This window comes from Amblyomma americanum, chromosome 1 (assembly GCF_052857255.1).
Source record: "Amblyomma americanum isolate KBUSLIRL-KWMA chromosome 1, ASM5285725v1, whole genome shotgun sequence".
NCBI lineage: Eukaryota > Metazoa > Arthropoda > Arachnida > Ixodida > Ixodidae > Amblyomma > Amblyomma americanum.
Window position 1 is genome coordinate 510,015,783 of NC_135497.1, and position 23,092 is coordinate 510,038,874.

The 23,092-nt window shown below is 48.1% G+C and overlaps 1 pseudogene; it reads left to right on the forward strand.

Annotated features, from left to right (window-relative positions):
• Positions 1–8,361: 8,361 nt before the first annotated feature.
• The window catches only part of LOC144128285 (zinc finger protein ubi-d4-like), a 53,966-nt pseudogene continuing 39,235 nt past the window's right edge, over positions 8,362–23,092 (forward strand).

The window sequence follows — 23,092 nt, forward strand, 5'->3', positions numbered from 1 at the left end:
TACTTCACCTCTAAAAGGGGTGACAACTGTGTCGGTTTGTCTGAATTATGTCTAGCAAATAAACATCCAAATCTTTCATGGGTACATTGGGGCTTTCCATTCCTACTAATCACACATGGCCCTGTCGATAATGTATTCGCACTGCACACGATGTGTTTGCGTGTGTACTTTGTTTCCTCCTCCTTTATAAGTGTCCCTCTTTCCACAAAATAGGCAGTTGCAAGTTCTGCGCTTTGTGTGTGCGTATTTGTGCCTCTTGTTGACTGGTCGTCTTCACGCATTTTGTTTTGACATTGCTATGAATCTGCTGCCATTGTATCAAGAGTGTTGAGATTGAGGACGACAGAGGCCACGCTTAACTGTAAATCATTTCTGTTATGCAGGGGACAGTGGCTACGCTTTGGAGCCCTGCTTTTGACGCCTGTGCCAGGGCATCCCAGTCTGGTGTCTCCAGAGGGGTTATACAACTCAGCGCATAGCTCCATGCGATCCGCCGTGGAGCGCGCCATCGGCGTGTTGAACAGCTGCTTCCGGTGCCTGCAAAAATACCGGACGCTCCAATACGAGCAGGAGCGAGCGGCCTTTATAATCGGAGCATGTGCTGCGCTGCACAACCTCTGTTTGAAAGACCCCTTGCCAGAAGAAGGAAACGTGGATGCCGCTGACCCGGACGACAACGAGCCACCTCCGGCTGCAGTCTACACGCAAGGCGCTACAAGCCGCCTCACCTACCTGCGGGGCAGAGCCGTGCGCGACGGTATTGTTGAGGTTTTTCGGAGAACCCGTCTCCAGAGGCTGACATACCTGCGCACGGTGCGTCGTCAGTTGCGGCGGCAAGCACTGAGCCCATCGACACCACCTCGCAGGGTAGCTGGCCAAGGTGTTCATTTGTGCAACACAGCAGCCACGGTTACTGTTGGCAGCGTCATCCCCTCGTGTCAGTGTAGTGTACACTTGTGTTTGAGTAACTCTGCATTGTGGCTGTGCCCTTAGCCGCAGCCCGCAAAGTGCCGACTTTTACTTTTATTTTTTTGTTTCCTGTGTGTGCCTACAAGCTGCCGGCGCTGAAGAAGCGCAGCGTGCACAACACCTGTCGCTGCACTGACAGCGCACTCGCCCGCGCACCTCCCAGTTCATCGGCGAGTTGGTCACACAGCCAGTGTGCAGTCTCCTTCCTGAGTCGAAATTGGCATCGAAACAACTCGTCTGGTAAGTCAAAACCGTATTCGTGCACCCTTCTACGCCATGTGTGTGTGTGGTGTGTGTGTGTGTGTGTGTGTGTGTGTGTGTGTGTGTGTGTGTGTGTGTGTGTGTGTGTGTGTGTGTGTGTGTGTGTGTGTGTGTGTGTGTGTGTGTGTGTGTGTGTGTGTGTGTGTGTGTGTGTGTGTGTGTGTGTGTGTGTGCGTGCGTGCGTGCGTGCGTGCGTGCTTAAGTGGGTGAATAAAAAGTGTACTGTTAAAAGAAAGCACCGAATGTTTGTGATGCTTATTGAAATGAGACATTCCCACTGAAGCAAATTTTTTGCTAGATATGCATTCAAGGGCTGAAATGATTTCGATGGACATATTGTACTGCAAGAGATGTCAGGTGCTCTTTGTTGGTATTTCAGTTAAATTTGAAAGGCGTGCTTGCGCCCTGTAATTTAGGAATAAATAAAAAAGAGACAACCAAAGAGGACAACACACCTCATAGCGCATTCCCTACCGTGATGACATCAGTGGGCAGAAGGGCCATCCTTCAAACTCCCCCAGTCTGCCCACTAGCGTCATCGAGTTAGGGGACGCGCGGTGAGGTGTGTTGTCCACTTTGGTTATGTCCCACTGTGAGGAGGTTTTTTTTATTTATTCCTAAATTACAGGGTGCAAGCACACCTTCCAAAGTAACTGAAATACTAACAAAGAGCACCTGTGCACATCTCTTGCACTACAATATGCCCATACAGCTCATTTCAAGGTTCCTTTCAGCATGCACTTTTATTTTGTTTTGAGCAGCATTTATCAGAAGTGTTTTTATTTGAACAGATAGGTGCAAAATGCACTGCTTGCAATACCATGAATAAGTAACATCTTCACGTTTGGTACACAAATTGCAGCATACAAACATGATAAACATGACAAGACTAGCGGCCTACGTGTTACCACAGCTTCTACGTTAGTTATGCAGACAGAAAACGCACTTCAGCACACGTCTTAAACCAAGGTACACATCTAAAGCAATGCTCTATAAGTGTGTAATACATTTCGCCTGACTAGAAAATGTTTATCACCCACAAAATGCATGAATATCAATACGACGAGTGATGAAGTTCTGCTCAAAGGCAAACCCTAGCAGTTACGAGAAGAATGACGCACAACGGAATGCATCATGAATATGGAAAGTTGTACTGTCAGAATGACTTTAACATGACAAAATTCTCATTCAGCATCATCATCAGCCTGACTACACCCATTACAAGGCAAAGTCGTCTTCCATGTCTCTCTAATTAACCGTGTCCTTTGCCAGCTGCGTCCACAGTGTGCCCGCAAACTTCTCTCGTCCGCCCACCTCACTTTGTTCCGCTCCCTGCTATGCTTTGCCTTCTCTTGGAATACACTCCGTTACCCTTAAGGAGCAGCAGTTATCTTGGCTTCCAATTACATGCTCTGCCAAAGAGATATTGGTAAACTGTCATTCATGATCTGAGAGAACCGGCCATATCCGCTCCACCACATTCTTATCCGTCTAGTTTTTTCCGTCTCATGATCCGGATCAGCTGTCACTGCCAATTGTGAACTGGTGTTCCCTTGCTAGACTGTAGAACATTAGTTTGGCTTGCTGCATGTTAATTTTTAGACCCACCGTTCTGCTCTGCCTAACTCGTTCAACACCTGAGTACCTCAGCAAGGCAATGTCATCAGCGAATCGCAGATTATTTAGGCATTCTCCATTTACTCTTATTCCCAACTGTTCCCTATTCAGGCCTCGGAATACCTCCTGTAAACAGGCGGTGAATAGCATTGGCGAGATCGTGTCTCCTTGCCTGACGCCCTTCCTTATTGGAATTTCATTGCTGACTTTATAGAGGACTATGGTAGCTGTACAGTTCCTATATATATCTTCCAATATTTTGGCATAAGGCATGCTAAGCCCCGTCGTGGCACCTCAGTGTTTGAAGTATTCTGCTACCGATCTAGAGCAGGTTAACTTTCAGCCATGGCGGTCACATTGTAATGGACAAACAGTGCGCGTGTGCTGCGCAATGTGTAGACACGTTCAAGAACCCCGTGGTGTAAATTAACCCGGAGCCCTCTACAACATTGTCCCTATAAGCACGTGTGTCACATCGGGTCGTTAAAGCACACAATTAAGTGAATGTGCGAATGAGGAAAATTAATGAACATATGAAAAACCAAACATTGACTAGATATAGCATACCTTGTGTGCCTTGCAGAAGGTAAAAAGGTAACATCTAGAAACGAAATCAAAGTAAAGAGTACATATCACATAGCTTGTGCTTAGTGCAAAAGGTTGCAAGGTACAATCACAAAAAATTGACACACACACTTCAGACTGGTTATGTGCCGGAATGCGAAAGCACGTGCGTTTGACACCACCTGGAACACTGCAGCCGAGAAATGGTTGGTTGCAATTCTGACACGAATGTAGCAGGGAAAAGTTGTGCCATATTGAACTCAGGCAATGGGGGGTGTATAAGGCGAATGTCTTGTATATGACCGTCAGGTAAGGCGGCCCTCAACTTGCTGTGTGCGCCATTCGACCACTTGATGACGGCAAATTTATCCTTACATGACTGGGATTTTCTATACCGTCTGCGAGTGCTCATACATGCGGGCAAGTTTTCTCGTAATGGGACTAGCAATGCTTCCACATTGAAACACGAAACCAAAGTGGACAACGAATATTGGACTGCCTGTACACTTCACACAAGTTAAAAAGTACAAAAGGAGAAACATTCATTCATAAGCCCCCTGTAGCTGGCAGGGAATTAAAAAAATATTCTGCACCTTGCAGAAAGAAAAAAAAACGAAAAAAAACAGGTAAAAAATAAAAAAGCCCCACCGAACAAGTTACTGCAGTGGCTGTAACTGATTCTGCAAGACACGCATAATCAAGGCCACGGCAAGTACCACTTGCTCGGTGAGGCGCACTGTGTGGGCCCTTGCTGCATCGGCAGTCTGCACCATCTATGCCCAAGTTTCTGTCACGGCAGCAGTCAGTTCTCTCACTGCCGCCGTGAGGCTGCGGACTTCTGTTGATGTCTGGCTTTGGTGCTGCACATAAAAGGAGCTTCATTTGCACAGTTAACAGATATGAAGGGCTCGTTTCACATAAAGATGACCTATTGAAATGTCTCTAGAGGTCAGGCATAGGTTTCGAACTGTGAATGTAGATACATGTTGCATGCAGCTGCTTCTCCTTCACTAAATGTGGTGGGTGCTGTCTGCACATGCCTCCAGAAGGCGTGCGTGAAATGCGATGTCCTCAACATTGCGGGCTGCGAGGAGGTCGTTGGTGCGCCGGGTCTCCGCTAGCAGCTGGCGCACCTCCTCCGCCCGCGTGCTCCGCTGCTGCTGACTCGGACGGCCCGGCACCACAGCTGGCTGCTACTGTGTAGCTGTCAAAAGGAGAAAGCGATTGAATGTACACTTGTCATATAGTGAAGCACGATGTGCAATAACCTGACTGCTTGGTGCAATATCCCAGAGGGCTGTTGACATGCATACTGGGGAGTAGTACATAAAAGCATTCATAATCAGCGGTATGACAAAAACAGCATCGTTTCAATGTGGACATTTGTGTAACCATCGCATACACCACAGTTTCCGTTGTAAGAGGAATAAAGCTTGCACAAAGTACCAGTGGTGCATATGAAAGACAGTTCTGTGGGTGGCCGCCGCGGTGGCTGAGTGGTTATGGCGCTCGGCTGCTGGCCCGAAAGACGCGGGTTCGATCCCGGCCGCGGCGGTCGAATTTCGATGGGGGCGAAATTCTACGTCTACTGTGCGATGTCAGTGCACGTTAAAGAACCCCAGGCGGTCGAAACTCCCGGAGCCCTTCACTATGGCGTCTCTCATAGCCTGAGTCGCTTTGGGACGTTAAATCCTCATAAACCAAACCAAACTTCTGTGGGTATTGCAAAGTGATACTGATAGTCTGCTGCTGCAAATGGTATTAATGTTAGGTAGCTTGCGAAATGAATAATGTGGTGCCTGATTCTGGAACATCAACTCACAGGCTGTGTCACAAGGCATGTCCTCCTCCTCCAGCTCCTCTTCATCCGGGGGGTGCCATCTATGTGAATTCATTCCGAAAGACACCACTGCTTAGTGGAAAGTTTCAGCAGAGCATGTATTGGCGCAAAACACATGGTTACTTCGTACTGAGACACAAGAAGAAAAAGAGCAGTACCAAGAGGGCAAGATAGTACAAGGTACATAGCTCGAGGTTGCATTTGTTACTTCAGCATTCGCATCCCTTCCTAACTACAAGAAAAACCACAATGAGGTCAACAATGTGCACCAGTTGTTAGGTGTATATATCAAATGACTAAACATTCACTTACCAGATGGAGAGCGCGCCTCTGCATGCTGCAGGCCGCTCCTCCCTGGTACCTCCCCCACGGACACACGGGGCTGGTTCTGCAAGAGGCACAGCACCCCACGTTCATGCACGAGTGTCTCGAAGTTTATTCTGTGTGTGCATTGCTCACAGTGCATGGTCCCAAAGTTGACATTCATTATTCTTCATTAGCCTCCACTATCATTCTCCCCTCATTATTAGTAACATCACCGTGGCTTACCACATACCTGGCTGGAGGAAGAGAGCATTGGAGCTGCGACGCCTTGCACGAGGCCTGGCGACCGCAGCTTGCACACACGGCCTGGCATCCGCGGCAGCCTGCCGCCTCCAGTGCCCCTGCGACAGGATGCGGAGAGGCATATTCAAGGGCCATTCGACAGACCGTTGTTGACACGCTCACCTTCCCGCTGCCAAAAGCTGTGCCTCCTCCCTCTTGCACCGGGTGCACCCCACCTGCCCCATGTGGCGCCAGAGGGGCACACTTTTGGCAATGGGGCCCACGGCGTTGAGCAGGTTCACAAGCTCCTGCCACAGCTTGCGCCTGCGAGCAGCCGTGTAGCCCCCGGAAAGGGGTGAGGGAGCGTGAGCTAGCGCCGGGTGCTGCTCCATGAACTCTACCATTAGATCGTATTGTGCCTTCGAGACGCGCGTGCTCGCCTTGGCAGACATGCTGGCCATTTCAAATGATAACGGTATGTCATGCCAATTCCGCCAGCGATTTCTTGGTATCGGTCAGGGAATGAAATAGGGAATAATGGGGAATGTACAGCTTGGCTTCACGCGGATGTGCGCTATATATAACTCATGTTGACACAGCAGAGCATAGACGTGCGCTCTATTGCAACAACTTATACAAGGTTACGAAGCAGGCAGCAAGGACGAGCAAGTCGGTTGATAGTGTGCGCCTAATCGTTTTTCTCGTCCTTGGTCGTTCCTTACTTACACACCTACATAGAATGAACAGACGATCATGCAGCCATACAACTTTATTTCGCCCCATATGTCACACTTCCCTGTCGTCTTGTATTTAGCAGACAAAAAACAGAACCACACATCCCACACGTCAACCCAACAGCATCTTTGGGCCATTGTTGCCATCAATAAAAAGCAAATACACATTCCGCAATATCTTGTCCTCTTCGATTTTCGAGCTAGCGCTCCTTGTAAGTTGATCTCCGCAGGCCCGTAGCATTCACTGCCTTCAATCAGATTTTTCTGCGCACTTAAGACATCCGCAAAGTACCTTGATTTTAGACGACACGCAAAAAATCGGGAACTACCCGTGGAATCAGCTGTTTTCTTGCAGGCCGGCATGTTCACGCGATACCACTTCCAGCGCTCCCTCATGGCGGAAGAAGTTATCCTACAGCAAAATTATTTGAAAAAATGAGAACGCTTCTAATTTTCCTTCGTGTTATTAACTCTACAACACAGTTTATTACCAAAGTAAAATATTACTTGTTTTCTTCATTGCGTTTTTGTTTATTTTTAGACTAACATGTTCACGCTTTACCGCTTACAGCACACCTTAGCGGCCACAAAAGTGACTGAACAGCAAACAATTGCAAAACTTTAAACACTGCTTGTTTAACTTGGTGTTGTTGAGTTTAAAATACAGTTTCTTAGCAAAATAAAACATTACTCGTTTTTATTCACTGCGTCTTTACAGCAAAACATTAGTCTACGGTCCCTTGTCGTGCGAATAGTGGTTTCGGGGCGGAGCCCTGCTACTAGCCACCGCAGCCTTACTCCACATTGGCCGATTCGGCGGTTGGCGTCTCTCGGTGTCGTTATTTTGACGTCACGATCTCAAAATTGAGACAGTTTTTGAGAGCGATCCGTAATCGCGACCCTGGCCACCGATTCGTGGGAAGAAGACAGTTTTGACGTATCGGACAGTGACAGATTGTAGTACATAACAGTGTACAGTCGTCCGCACACTTGTCTATAGAGCGCTTGAAACGCGCGCTCTGTTGTGCATTTATGAAACTCGCTGCTGCCCGGCGGGCCCGATTCCGCTTTTAAGTACATCAGTGTTAGCCCGATCCATAGGAATGCGCTTGCGTGTGATAAGGTCAGGGTTTAAGCCCTGGGCCCTTCGCAGATAACACGTGTACTCACCGGTGCGGCGTTAGACAGGTGTTTGGACGACTGTATTCTATAGACGTTCTTGCGCACTAGTAGTGAGAAGGGTGCCGTCTGTAAAGCTGCGAGGCGTACAGTCGTCGATATCTGCTGTTATAATTTTGCAAAATGAACGGTAGGTTAGGGCGCACCAAGAATGCCTTAGAGGCGTGGAGAGAGGGAGAAAAACGGTGGGTTTCCCAAATTTTGTTGTCACATGAATTGTGCTTCTATACAGACACCTGAAAAGTTCTTTTTGGACGTGTTATGTTCAGCAAGGAAATGTTAATTCACCTCAGATGGTGAGCCCTCATTTGCTTTTGTTGAGGTAGCATGTTACGTGAGCGTTTACATATCTTCTCTCATATGGTTGTGTTTGCGCTCATGTTGTGATATGAGAGCCCACCAGCTAGCCAGACATTGTACTCTAAAAGACCCCACTTGGGTCATTAATCATTGTCAACAGCCTAACTACACCTGTGGCCTTATCCCTGTAGGATTTTTTTAATCTATTCCGCCCACCTGATGTTCTACCATGTTCTGCTCTGCTGCTGCATCAGTTGCATTATATAGCAAACACTAATGGGATGCTGTTAAGCTGCAGCAAAATGCTGACGGCAGCCAGAGGCGCACTCACCCGTGTGAGTCGGAGAGGTTATGCGGCTGATTTTGGATGGAAAGTGAGTCACAAATATATACTTCAGTTGAAAGGTGTCAGCCGCAGGGCAGTCATGCTGCTCGAATTTCGCTCCTTATGTCGAGAGTTCTAAGTTGACAAGCCAATCGCTGGCTCTTGGGAATCGGCATGTCTCGTTGCAGGCAACTCTCGTCCTGAAAGTGATCATTTGGGAACGTGACCCACCGGTTGAATGCATGAATGTTGGCACAAGGTCTAGTCGCTCCCTGGTCACAAATCACTGCTGGTCCTAAGCCTTGAGCAAGGGGGAATGCATCTTTTAAAAACTACTTGTGCCCTAGTGCACTGATTATTGTGGCCAGCAATGCAAATACGCTCAGGCATTTTGGTCTCCCATGTGACAAACTGTCAATCTGTACTGCCTCCTGCTCCCGGGCCTACTACATGTGTGCACTTACTGTGATCACATCACCATGAATCGCACATTCTCACTTATCAGCCGGTGGGTGTAGCAGTGCTCCATTCCCCTTGGTGAGAAGATGGTCATGGTATTCCAGATTGAATCCCGCTCCAAGGACTGCATAATCTCGAGTGGCAAATTCTAAGCGGCCATCAGTCTTGTCGTTATCACTGCTTTTCTCCCAACTGTCAGATGCTAGGGACAGTGATCTTCATTGGCCAGCACGTGCATGCAGCTTCTTACTTTGCAGTCATAGCTACTGATACAGGCACACCTGGGATTGACTGTTGCCAATTCGTGGAAGACGACGCCTGTTCCACTTGGCTGCTTGTGAGCATTCTCACTACCATGACAGGAACACAACCTTTGGAAGCCTGGACAGGTTCTCCTTTCCTCTCCTTGTCTTCCACAGACAGACATGTGCATGTGATGTGAAAAGTTGGAGGGTGGCATTTTGGTGGAAACTTCATTATGGGTGCAATAATGTGAAATTGAAAAGTCTTCGCACTAGGTGGGCAGCTTTCTTGCTTGGTCCAGGAAATTGCGGACCTGAGCCATCCCTCGGCCAGAGTATGCTCAGAGCATCCGCCTCGCATGCGGGAGGTGCGGGGCTCGATCCCCAGTGCCGCCGGGTACCAACCGGTGCTACAATGGGTACAAGCTTTCCCCTGACCTGGTGCTCGGCTTCTTTAGGGTGAAGTGCTTAGAAAATGGGTCTTTGACCCCACCTTGAGTGATCGAAAAATACCTTGAGTCATGGCGCTCTTTGGCCATAGACGCGCTTGCGCCATAAAAATCCATAATCCAATACAAGTATACTGGTCATCCAGCTGGGGATTGAGAGCTGAGCCTCCCATTGTTCTTCGTTTAAATATCTGGTGCCGTTGGCTCCATGAATCCCCACACCACACGTGGAAGGGTGTTTGGTACTTTGCAGAATGCGCATGCATAGCTGTAGGTGTAGTAAGATGCTATAGACATGACTGTTGGTTTGGATTTTTTGGTGGGTGACTGCTTCTTCTATTTGTTTTGTGTGTTCTGGGGAGTATATTCTTCATTAATGTCTGTAATGCTGGGGCATGTCAGTATATTTCTTGGGTACATTCTGAGTTCTCTGCAATTTCTCTGGCCGTGGCGCCCGGTTAGTTCTCTGGCTGAGGCGCTGGCGGTCTCGTTTCCTGCCAGGTGAATGTGTCCCAGAGGCCATATGATGTAGGTGTCTGGAAGGTGACGTGCTGTGGTATGGTGGAGGCTGAAGCAAACATCCTATAATCCGTTTCATGCATAGCAGTCAATGCTGGAAAGGCTGCAAAAGTAGTGCACCCACAAAACCATATCACTTTGCCACGTATCATTTGTTCGTTTCGAAGCTCTGAGTGTTGGGACGAAAACAAATAGCGGCATAAAACAAAATGCTAGCATTGGAATCATCGTCGAGGCTATGAGGTGCTTCCTCTGGCTGTAATTTTCGCTGAGTGTGAACTCCCTTTTGTGCACGGGTCTGAGCGAGTCACCCTACTAGCCACTTGTCATGTCACCACATGTCAATTTTACTTCTCGAAATGTCGATCATTCGCAGGTTGGCAATGTGGCAAGAGGTAAAACGAATTGCAGGAGGTTGCCAATCAAGGTAGTTGAGATTTATCGCAACGAAATATGCTTGTGTTCCCTTTCGTTGTATGTAGCCGGCGCGGTGGCTGAGTGGTTACGGCACTCGGCTGCCGGCCCGAAAGACGCGGGTTCGATCCCGGCCGCGGCGGTCGAATTTCGATGGAGGCGAAATTCTAGAGGCCCGTGTACTGTGCGATGTCAGTGCACGATAAAGAACCCCAGGTGGTCGAAATTTCCGGAGCCCTTCACTACGGCGTCTCTCATAGCCAGAGTCGCTTTGGGACGTTAAACCCCCATAAACCAAACCAAACCTTTAGTTGTATGTTGAGCTCATTCTTGGGTGCGGACTTCCCCTGTGCGAACAGGTGTGTTACCTTTGGCAACATTGACTGCCGTGTATGAAGTGGAGTATAGCTGAATAGTTTGCTTTGCGCTTGACTGGTACGCATGAGCACTGCGCTGTGCCATGGTGATGGTCTTCCTTTTCACTGTAGTGATGGTATGTTGCTGCTACAGACTAGAACAGAGGAGGCACAACTGCAGTCTTTTCTTTTTCTGTTTTTCTTTCCAACCGTAGTGTTTGTCATGTGAAGAAATGGTGCATTTGTAGTGCCTCTGCAAACCTGATCAGCGATGTCAGCGCATGTTAAAGAACCCCAGGTGGTCGAAATTGCCCAGGGTCCTCCACTACGATGTCCTCACTGCCTGAGTTGCTTTGGGATGTTAAACCCTATAAACCAGCTCTTACAGCTGCATTCACCACACTTGCTTCGTGCGTGCCGTGCAGGTTCCTGAATGAGCCAGCCTATAAGGATGCTCAGGAGTAAAACCAGTCAAAAGACGGGACACAGCGAAGAGACGAGGCACACACAAGACGACTGGACTAGCAACTGTGCTTGTTAGAAGAAAACAGACTCCCAGGAAAAGTGGCAAAGTTTGCGCAGCTCAGTTAACAATCTACATCAAACGATAAGCTGTAATCTAACGCCGTTGCGAAAGGAAGCTAAGTTCCTTCTGCATGAGGTAGATAGAAGGACTGCTGATACAATCATCTGCTTGAATACTAATGAAGAACGCTTCGAGGATTTCACGCTCAACTTTTCCCTTGCCTCTGCCGACAATACTAACATTGGAAAACAGCGGGTAGCAACCGCATTCCCGGCAATGTCGAGGCAAGATAGCGCCGTCAGTAGGGGACAGAGAGTTGTGGTGTTCTCTTAGTCTGTCATTAATTCATCGGCCTGTTTGCCCAATGTACACTTTTTCGCAGGTCAAAGAAATTTTGTAAACAACACCTGTGGCGCAGTTGACGTAGCGGTTTTCATGTTGCGTCGAACAAACCGGCCGATAAGTCCTGTCACGTGCAACACGTGAGCACAGGCGTGAAAGCTTGCAGGGAGCTGAAAACGTGACATTGACGCCCTGCTTTCCGGCGACCTTTTTGATGGTGTGGGCGACTTTATGCACATAAGGCATGACTTCAAAATTTCTCTTTTCCACTGTCTTTGGGTCAACCCTTTTGATGTCTTTTGACTACTATAAGGATGCGACTGAGAGCTCATCAGTGTGCAACAGGCGGCTGGTGGTGAAGCGCCGGCTGCGGCTGCCCTTCCTGGATGCCCAGACAGGCGTGGCCCAGAGTGACTGTGCCCTGTGGATGGCACACTGGCAGCGCATGCCAGGACATGCCGAGGGGCAGCTCTACTCATAACCGGCGAGGAAGTGGCGCAAGCGGCGGCGCCAGCACCTCATGAACGACCGCTACCTAGGAGCCACCCGGCTGCGGGAGCACCAGCCGCCTGAGTACGGGGACGCAGGTGGGGCTGCAACTTCGCAGCAGATAGCCACTGGTGGTAGGGGCTGCTGCAGTTGTGGCATTTCCAGCTAAGCTCTGCCAAAACACTGCAACAGTGTAGCCTGGTTGGTAATGATCCATGGTGTACTGCGCTGCTGCATGGAACGCATCAAAAATGAACACAAATTGAGGACAGTGGTGACACTTATTGCTGCGTGTCATAGTCTTTTATTTATGTTCATTTTTGTTGGGTTCCCTGCAGTGCAGTATAACACACAACATGTGGTGGTCAGCTTTGGTCCATAATTGTAGCGCTCTGGCAGATGCACTTGTATGCAATGAGTGATGCCTATTAATGCTATGACAATACATCGCTTCCCTATGGGGTGTGCAAGCAACCAACTCTGTGCCACCGCACGTAGTACAGTGCTGCCGCGTGCTGTGTTTTGTGGCATAGTTTGCAGAGAGCGCGGGAAGAAAGAGCAGCAAGATTGCTTTCTTTGCTGCGTTTTTATGCTGGTGAGGGCACGGGTGCCTGGATGCCAAGCTCTAAACAAAAATGAAGCAAGAAAGACTGTCTGCGCTTGCCCATACTGCAGGCCGAGGCGCGGTATAGGCACCATGCGCCTGCCAGGCGCCTCCATCAGCGGCGTCGTGTTCTGAGCCACCAATGGCCAGTTTGGCGTCCCGAATGAGTTGGCTCCGCGCTATAGCAGACGATTTTCTGAGACTATGTGGCAACAGGTGCCTGCGTGCTGCTACTTAAAGAAAGAAGCCTGGTTCTAGTTTGCCTTTGGCTGGCAACTTTTTTTTGAGGAGGGAACTTGGCTAAAGGCATCAGGCTTTTTAATCCTACCTTGTATACAACGAGAATGAAATTTTGTCGGAAGACAGTTGTGAACTGTCGACCTGATGTATTGCACAGACATGCGTCTCTGCGCCCTCGAAATCAATCAACTTGAAGGAATATTCGTTTGTCCGCAAGTTTTAATGGTTCCTCTTACACAACTGTCCCCGACCAGGCACCTGGTTGAACCAACCTGCAGCTGCAAGGGAGGCGTTGCAGGAAAGCGCAAACATCCTGCTTCTGTGGCAGCTTTTTGGAGCGGTGCAACACACTGTTGCAAACTAGTCACCCTCTAGTATGGGGAATAGTGAGCTGCAGGAAGCTTTACCCAGAATTTTTAAAGTTTTACAAATTGGGCAAACTATATCGTATTACAGTAAAAGCTCGTTAATTCGGACATCTAGGGACCGTAAATTATGTCCGAATTAACCGAATGTCCGAATTATCGAGTGGACAACAACAATAAATGCACGATTTTCATCAGCATCCTTGTACTGCGCAAAGTAATCGAGGATGCTCGTCTGCTTCCGAGCGGAAACCCGAGCGGATACTATTTTTCTAAGTCCTTCCAGGTGCTTAGCAGCTCGCATGCTGTCTGCAGTGTCCCAACAAAATTCTTCCGATACAGCGAGGCCCTCCGCGGCTTCCAGCACAGTGCGAGGGGTCCGAGGTTGCACCTTTCGTGGCTCCTCTTCCTCCTCAGAATCTTCGCCGTGCAGCACGTCCCTGATAATTTCTTCATCGTTAAGAGAGCCTGCTGTAACAAGGCCGTCATCGATGCTGACGTAATAAGCGAGTGTCACCACATCCGGCAGATCTCCTCCGAAATCCCGGCAGTCATTTCCACTGTTGTGTAGCGACACTTCGGCCACTGCATCATCGCCAGACTCACGCACAACAAAGCCACAGTGAATAAAACAGTTAACAACGACGTACGCGGGCGTGTTGTGCCAAACGTAGGCAAGAATGTTGACCGCGCTCAAATGATTCACGTCGTACTGCTTGCCGACTTCATGGCACAGGAGCATACGTTCCAGCACGCGTTTGCGGTATTTGGTCTTGACATACTGAATTATGCCTTGGTCCAACGGTTGGAGGGCTGATGTGTTCGGCGGCAAGAAAACAACTTCTATGTTGTCCAGTCCGGTGACACTGTTATGCGCACTGCAATTGTCCAGCACCATTAACACTTCGCGGTTCTTTGCGGAAAGTTGTAGGTCTAACTTCTGCATCTAGCCTCAAAAAATTTCCGACGTCATCCAGGCCTTTCTATTAGCTTGGTATTCCACTCGAAGAGCAGGCATGTTCTTAAAGAACCGTGGCTTTTGTGCCTTTCCAATGACGACAAGCGGCAAGCGCTCTGTCCCTGTCATGGCGGCTAAAAGAATGGTGACGCGTTCCTTGCTTCTTTTGCCACCGATGCACGAATCTCCTTTCATGGTCACAGTCTTGTCTGACAAAGCCTAAAGAAAAGTGCTGTTTCATCAGCATTAAATACAGTATATAATTTGGATCGTAGGCGGTGATGTCTTCGAGCAGCTGAGCGTTCTTCCAGTTGTTGGCAACGTCTTCGTTGACAGAGCCTCTTTCGCCGCACACAGTCTTAAAAATGAGGCCATGTCGCTCTCTGAAGCGTGCACACCACCCTTCCGATGCTTTGAATCAGTGCAAACCTCTCGGCTTGCGCCATGATGAGGGGTCCACTCAATGGCAGGTTTGCATTACGCGAGTTGACCACCTACCGAAGCAAAGCCTCTTCCAACTCTGGATAAGCTGCTGTTCGCAGACGGTTTCGTGACGCTTGGAACTTCTCGCTTTCGAACGCCTGAAGAATCTGTTCATTTTTCACATACGTGCTCAAGGTACTTCTTTTCACGTCGTACTTCTTCATGGCTTCTTGTCGAGAGAGCCCGTCCTTCAGGGCCCGCAAAATTTCCTCTTTGGTAGCCAAGTCCTTGGCCTCGTACTTCGGCCGTTTCGCCGACGTTGCCATCGGCGAAGAATGCGGTAACACGGACGCACAACAGAAAAGCACCAATAAAGTTCCATAACTGAACCACGCTAAATCCAGTGGTCCTCGGCAAAACAGCGTGCAAGGATGCAGCGCACCAACAGCAACAAAGCAACAAAATGGCCCCATCGATAATGCCGACACGAGAAAAAAACAAGGAAAAGCGCCCATCCAGCCACAAGTCGAGCCAATTGGATTGGATTGGTCAAGTTTGTTAAATGATGTCAATGACGATGCTGTGTTTGCGTATTACTTTTGTGCCGCATTTGCGGTATTTTCGTTTTCGAGTCTCGGTGGCTGTCAGAAATCGTCCGATTTATCCGAGGTGGGGTGGAATCCGTCCGAATTAAGGAGAGTTTCGTCTCATAGACTCCTATATATAATTGTAGGGACCAGGCGCGAAGGTCGAATTATCAGATTTTCCGAATTAACGGAAGTCGAATTAACGAGCTTTCATTGTAAAAACCCTTATGAAATCCTCTTCTCATGAACAGTGATAAGCTTTAACATTTCATATGTATGAGGTTAATTTATCTCATGGTATCGTACATTGCGTGCTAATACAAAAGCAAGCAGCAATGTTTCGAAGATGTATTTGTGGGCAATATGTAATATGTCTGTTCATTTTGGGGACTGCAAAGTCAGTGAAGGTGTAGTACATGTGCTCAACAATTTTGGAGGCATTAAGTACGGTCTGAGTGGCCTTTTGCGAGCCGAAGAATTGGGAGAGTGCAAAGTCCTTCCTACTAGCGAAAAGAATCAAGAAGCCACAATAGAGCTTTTCGAATGGGACAAGCGATCGTGGCTCAAATGTCTGACTTTGATACTGAAAAAACTGGATTTTCCCGCAACGTTTGGTTACTTCGAGTTTATTGGAGAAAGTTGGATTTGAATGCGGATATGTATGAAAATATATCTGCTGAACGTGTCTCAGTCTCTCTGGTGCAGAAGCAAAAATATATTGAAAGCATTCAGAGTAGCTTCAGAGAACCTGGCCGAGCTCTTCATAAGCACCCAGAAGAACAGTGTTCATTGGAAAGATGAAAGGATTCCGCGCATAACGTGCACTAAGGTGGGCAGTCTTAAATTAAGGATTAATCAGTGATTACTGTGGTATGATGTGACATAATGACCTGTAGCGTGTCACGTGACAATTACAAACATCCTGCACCCCTCTTTCAGTTTTATCTGAAAGCCGAAAAGATGAAGTACATTCACGAAATTATGCACTGCCCAGAAGTTTTTTTCCTGCACCCGCACGGCAAGTGGCGTATATTGTGCTCGGTCGAAACGTTTGAAAATTATTTATTACAGAGCGCAGTAGACAATGTCTATTTTTTTTCAGGCACACAGAGTACTTTCCGGTCGACCCCAGAATTATAAAGACAGAGTAAGAACTCTTATCTTCGCGAGAGATATCACAGGGCCAGCTGTGCAATACGGAATCGCAATGGAAGTAAAAGCTCGACTTGGTTTCTGGACAGGAAGACACGTTTCTGTGTCCCTTTTCAGTCGGGAAGCTGTACATAAAACTTGGTCCCAGGTGAATTCCGTTAAGTGCTGTTTCAGACAATAATACAGCAATTTCTTGTACTTTTCATAAAGGTCATTGGTGCCTGCAATAACCTCATCAGCATACCCGAAATTCTGGTTCTCTCATTGCCAATCTGGCAATTTCGCATCGCCTTGTCTCTCTGGATACACGCCCCGCCACAAGTGGCACGCGTGACGCTCCAGAGTTAGATGTGCGCGGTGCCTATTGGCGAGAGTGATAACATTGCCACGCTTAAATGTTTTCCTGCGTGCACTGCAGCTGGTGCAGCAGCGATGAAGTTGCAGCAGTTTCTAGCCGCAGTCGGCGAGCCTGCTGGCTGCATTGTCAAGTTTGGCGCCATATGGTTTAGCCATGATTGAATTAAGTGATGGGTGGGTGTCGCACACATGGGCTTTTAAGTGCACTGGTGAGTGACAAAACCACTACCACATTCACTGTGGGAAGATGCCTGAGGGTGTGCACATGTGTAGTGTTGTGACTGTCTGGCGAATCTATCCATTATGTTTTGTGGTTAGTGGGGGGCAATGAAATTCCTCTATGGGGATTCGTGGCACTTTCAACGGTGCACAGAATGGCTCTGTCCCTGGCACTCTGCCCAGACATGCATCAGATAAGTGTGGTAGAGAATGTGGCGGCCCGCCCCGTAGCTGGTGAGGATGACACCGGCGTGGACAAGGCTTTGATGGGAGAGGACTCGAACCAGTCGTGGTACCTGGACGAGGCCCAAGAGTCGGCAGCTGCTGCCCTGCTTGAGGCGACAGCACCACTCGACTTCCCGGACGACCCCGAGACGGACACTGAGGACTATGACGAGACGTACACCCGCAAGAAAAAGAAGCCCAAGGTGATACACTTGTTTGCCCCTAGAGCATGGGCTCCCAATCTTTTTATCGGGCTCCCAAGCAGTTTTTTACATCAGCTCTACAGTGTGTTTCTAGTTCACAGTATTTTGTTTAGGCCTTTAGACGATACAAAATACTGTGTTGTTATCACTACTTTATAGTGCAGAGTACCTGTGATGTCGACTGCATGAGCTACAAAGACCAAAACTGTATCTCTGGTCACTGCACATGGCACATGCATAATGTGCTTATCAAATGTGTGCAAATGAGTAATGAGCATGAAATAGCACTGGAAGTTTACAAAATACTTTGGTGGTCGAATTTCGATGGAGGTGAAATTCTAGAGGCCCGTCTGCTATTCATTGTCAGTGCACGTTAAAGAACCCCAGGTGGTCGAAATTTCCTGAGTCCTTCACTACGGCATCCCTCATTACCTCAGTCGCTTTGAGGCGTTAAATCGCTCTAAACGAAACTTTGGCAAAAATTTAATTGCATTGCAAAGGGTAGTAGGCTGATGTAATTAATGAAGCGAAAATTCAAGTGTCATGGGATGTGACTCCCATTAATGGAACCAGTTCCTGCAATGGGGTGGTTTTATAAAGGATTGCAAGGTAAGGAAATTAAGGTCTTGAATGCGGTGTTGGGTGCTTTGCATGTGCGTGCGCGCGCACGCGCGTGTCTGTGTCCGCGCGCGCGTGCGTGCGTGCAGCACCTTGACACTTCAGAGTGCACTGTGTTCCTTTTGGGGGAGGGGACTTTTTATTGTGTAATTGCATGCGAATGACCTGGTAAATCAGTGTCTTTTCATTATCCAGTCTTGATGCCAGTTAGAAAGCCAGACTCAGACGAATCCTATTTACTTATTCATTTCAATACCCTCAGGGGGCCCGAGGGCATTACATAGGGGAGTGGGGTACAATAGACAAAATAAGAAAAAAGAACAGCAGTCACTATTAATAAAAAATCTGAACAAAAATATGGCTCGCGCAAATCAGTAGGTTACAGCAATGCAATGAAACAAATTAACAGCTATTAGCACAAAATTACGAGCAAAGAATAAAAGCAGACAAGTATACGACAAAAAAAGACATAAGGAGCAATTTTTGAATAGGCTGGAAATACCGTATTTACACGGCTGTAAGTCGACTTGAATATAAGTCGACCCCCCAAATCACATTTCCTAAAAATAAGAAAAAACATCCAAGGTTTTTTAAGGTTGGCCTTGAATAGTTGAACGTGATAGCATTATCTAGCGGCCGCCGTTTACCGCCAGCCGCTATTTGGCTGCCGCGCGCGGGCGTGCCCGTGGGCACATTCTAAAATGAAAATGTATTATGCACTGGACTACTCGTCCACACTTGCGCCATCATACTCACTAGCGCTGTAGTAGTGATCGCTGCTGCGGTCCCAGAGCACGTTGTTCTAACGTCATCGTCTGGTGAAATCCCGCACTTTGCAAACAGCCACATCACGACATTACGTGGAACGGCTGAAAATTTTCCTCGCTGCAGCTGCTACACCTGTACACCCATTGTGAACGTCGAACTTGCGGCACGGCGCGCGGCTGTTTGTTTCTTCGGCGTAAAAAATGCCAGCCATCTTGAATGTAGCCGTGAACGAGCACCGGTCGTGTGCTGGTCCTTGAGCCCAAATGACGACTGACGAAGCACTCCATTAAAAACTTGTGAAACGCGGCCAACAGTAGTCAAATGCCTCAGCGCCAAAGAGAAACTACGCTTGAATGGCGTCGGCTCTTCCGTCAGCTACCAGCCCCCCCTCCCCCCCCCCCCCCGGCACCGCTGCCGTTCCGAGTGGGGGTGCAGCCTCGATTGGAACAGCGGCCCTTCCATCAACTATCAACTCTCCCTTGAGCGCCGAGCGCGCATTTGAAAGTAAAAAGAAAACTTGTTGGACGCTTAAGCTTCCCTCAGAATGCGATTGCGTTGTCGGGCCGCTGCCGCTTTTCAGCAACCACAGTCAGCAGCCACGTGTGGGGTGCCAGTTTGCTGTTTATCGATAGCCGCCATCGGCCACCGCCCGCGCGTGAGGAGGGGATGCCAGTTCTGCACGTTGACATAGCAGCTGCTCTAAGGCCAGCACCAAGAGCGATGCGACGGAGCCACGCAGCAAAAATGCAACCACGCTGTAGCATGCCTGATATCTCATTTGTCTTGCCTTTATTTATAGTGCGATGTTTTCTTTTTGATTGTAAGTCGACCCCCCAATTCGGATATTCGAATTCTAAAAAATAGGTCAATGTACAGAACTCACGGATTGAAATAGGACATTCGGAGCGCTAGCCTTGCAGTGCCACGCAGGCATGTGGTAAACCACAGGCCGGCTCATTGGCTACTGGAAGGAACAATTCTGCTTTGTAGATGTTCTCCCTCTCGCGCCATACCACAATGCACCACCTTGGTTCCATGAGCGTCTACGGGCGGCGCTCCATGAAGCGACGGCCACGCGCTCCGAATGTCCTATTTCAATCCGTGAGTACTGTACAATCGTGTAAATATGGTAACCGTTGTTCAAATATACTGTCATGCACTTAAACAGCAGAATTTGCGAAAAGAAAAGAGGCAAGGTTTGTTTGGACCACCAGATGAGCTGAAAAAAAATAAACAAATGACAGTGCGCAATAATTTCATGTACTATGTTACGGTCAGGTTAGTTAAAGTGGATTTAAAAAAGGTTCTGTATAGATTCGAGTTGGTATATTAGTGTCTCTTGATAGGGGTCTCAGATGGACGCAGCATATTCGAGTTTAGTAAGAACCCACGACTTGTAGAGGAGCAATTTTATGGAGCTAGAAGAAAGAATAAAGTTATGGCGTATGTTGCCCAGCATGTGGTTAGCGTTTTGGCTTACATACTTCGCACAGAGAAGTGGACTTGGCCAGGAAGATGGAGGACAGATAACCATTGGGCTCTTGGTGTGACCAAGAGGTTATCAGTCCCCTTGACGGCTTTACTTCGGGGGCCAGCAGAAGCCCATTGATACAAATGCGGGGAGCTCTGTGGGGCCCTTTCGTGAGGCAGGTAATTGACGCCATGTGGATGAGCACATGTTCAGCACAGGAATGGTTACTGATGTTGATTCCCATGAATCATTGCCTAGGGGATCGGGACTACCAGCCAAGTGGAGCCTGGGTACTCTTGTGTTTGTGTTCGGTGTTTTTGTCTCAGGAGATGGTTAAATGTGAAATCGAATCATTCCATTCCATGAGGGAGCCTTGATGAGCTGACAGCTTTCTCAGCCTTGAGGAATGCGGTGTACAGATGAGCTTGACACTTCTCCCTGGTCTTGTGGCTTGTTCGTGAGCAAGCCTCGCAGAAGGTTCTCAGATTTCTTTGCTGCACGTCCGGTGCTTAGAATTCATGCAGCAATGGGAAGTGCACAACAGGGATGAGGCTGTTGTTAAATGGAAGCCAATGCAGGAATTGGGAGAAAATGGGGACGCAAACAGGGCACTGGCAGGGTGCACTGGTGCATCCAGTCAGTCCCCAATATCTGGAGTTCATTTCCACGTTATGAATATATAGCAAATGCCTAAAATTGGTCCAGTTTCGTAAAAGCTTTCATTTACCTGTTGGTGTTGTTTTTCACTGCTTTGCAAAAGGCTGACCACAAGTGAAGGTTTCTGCTTTGTTGACTACTGCGTAGGCTGTGGAGGGGCAACACGGATTGGGACTCTTCTGCAGAACGCCGGGCAGAAGAAGCGGACACGCATCGAGCACACAGACGCCAAAAAGCCCTGCAGCTGTGGAGTGAGTGTCGCACTTCCCAGCTTGTTTACTTGCAGCTGAAACTGCTGTGCACATTTTCCTTAGCTTCATTGCACAGCATAGCCACATGAGGATGGTAAAGTTTGGACTGATCAGATTGACTGTAGAAAGTGGATTATTTTTCTCTAAACACCATGTATAGTCAAACCCCGCTACAACGAACACCGTGACAGCGAAATTTCTGCCACAATGAAGTATTTCCGATTCCCTGTCAGCAAACCATACTAGGCAATGCAATTATCTTCCTCTAGAACGAACAATTTTCGGGGCGAGGTTCTGCTTCAACGAAATTTTTCAGAGTAAGCTGCCGTTTTGTTTTTTGTTTTTCTGTTTTGCATGTCCACACGTGCCCGTCTATCGTTAGGCTTCACCAAAAACGGCTGCCAAAGACAGTTTGCACTTTCAGTATCGCAGCTTACACTCCCTAGAAAATCGGAATTAATGTGCAGTCATGTGCGAATAAAGATGCGATGCGGCGCACAACTGCCTGCGATCGTTTTGCTGATGGCCCGGATTCCGCGCTTGCAACCCGCAGTCGTTCGTGCACGGCGGCTTTTAGCTTTTTCGCTCGCTTTGCTGGCGACGGCATAAAGGAAATGAGTCATTTTAGTGTGAAGCAGTCGTGTCAACGAAAATATTGAAAAGGTTAAATGTTATATGATAACTGGTGGCGAGTTCCAGAGTGCTTTTTCTGAGGCTTCGTTGCAGATCACGTTAGGCGTTAGGCCTGTTTCATACATAGCAGTCAACACAGCGAAGGCTGCGGCGCCTCTTCGTGCTCCTTGTGCCCATCGTAATGTAGTGCAGTAAAACTAAAAACAGTAATGAACTTAATATTAAAATAAATGTTAATCGATATTGTAGTGTAATGATAAAAGTGGTTTGTTTTGCAAAAAGATTGCCTTTTTTATGTTCTCCAAAACAGAGCGCCTTAGTTTTCTGGGTTTTTTTCCGGCTCCTCCTGTATCAGGTTTTCGCAGCTAGGCCGGCCAGTCAGTTGTCTGGTTTGGTCGTTCGGTTTTTGAGCCTGTTGAAATTGGCGCCGCTGTCTCCTACTCGCTTGTTTTCTTCGCCCACTGTGACTGCAAAACATCCTGCTCGCCTCTTTTTCGAGCTGAAGTCCGAAAATTTTGAAAGGCTGCAGGTAGTTGATTGTCAACGTGTACGCTAGCATAAGGGAGCGCTTCCCGGAGAAGACTGTGCGTAAAGTTCTCCCAGCTGTGGCCGCATTAGCTCACACCCATAACACACCGAATCCGACATCTAATACAAAACATTACTACGAACGGAAGCACTTCAAAAAATTTTCCTTGTGACAACAGCTCAAAGAGGAGAACTCCCGAATCAGACGCTCCTCACTTTAAAGGCGCTGAGTACACCGATCAAAGCCGGGTTGCCGCTAGCCGAGGCTGCTCCAAATAATCGACGCCGCACTGAATTCTATCACCGCACAATTAAAAATTCATTGTGTGCCGCATGCAAAAAAAGTAACTGAACGCCGGAGAACAGCACTTCGCAATCACGTCCGTCGCCAATACACTACACTGCCTTTTTCCTTTGATACAAGTAAACAGCGCTGTGTCTTCCAAAGTAAGCATTACAGTTTGATGAAAAACGGCTAGTTATATATATATAGCTCGCATTTTGACTTTCTACCTAGTGATTCTTCTAAGAAAATAACAAAATGAAATAAAACAACAGCCAGGCCGGGAGTCGAACCGTGACCCCTCATAAAATGAACAGACAGGCGCGTGCTTCGTACCACTCGCCCATGACGCAAGGCGGACGGATATATTTGGTTTGTTTTTTGCAGCGGACTACTTTCGTTCCTTAGGCAGCGTTGAC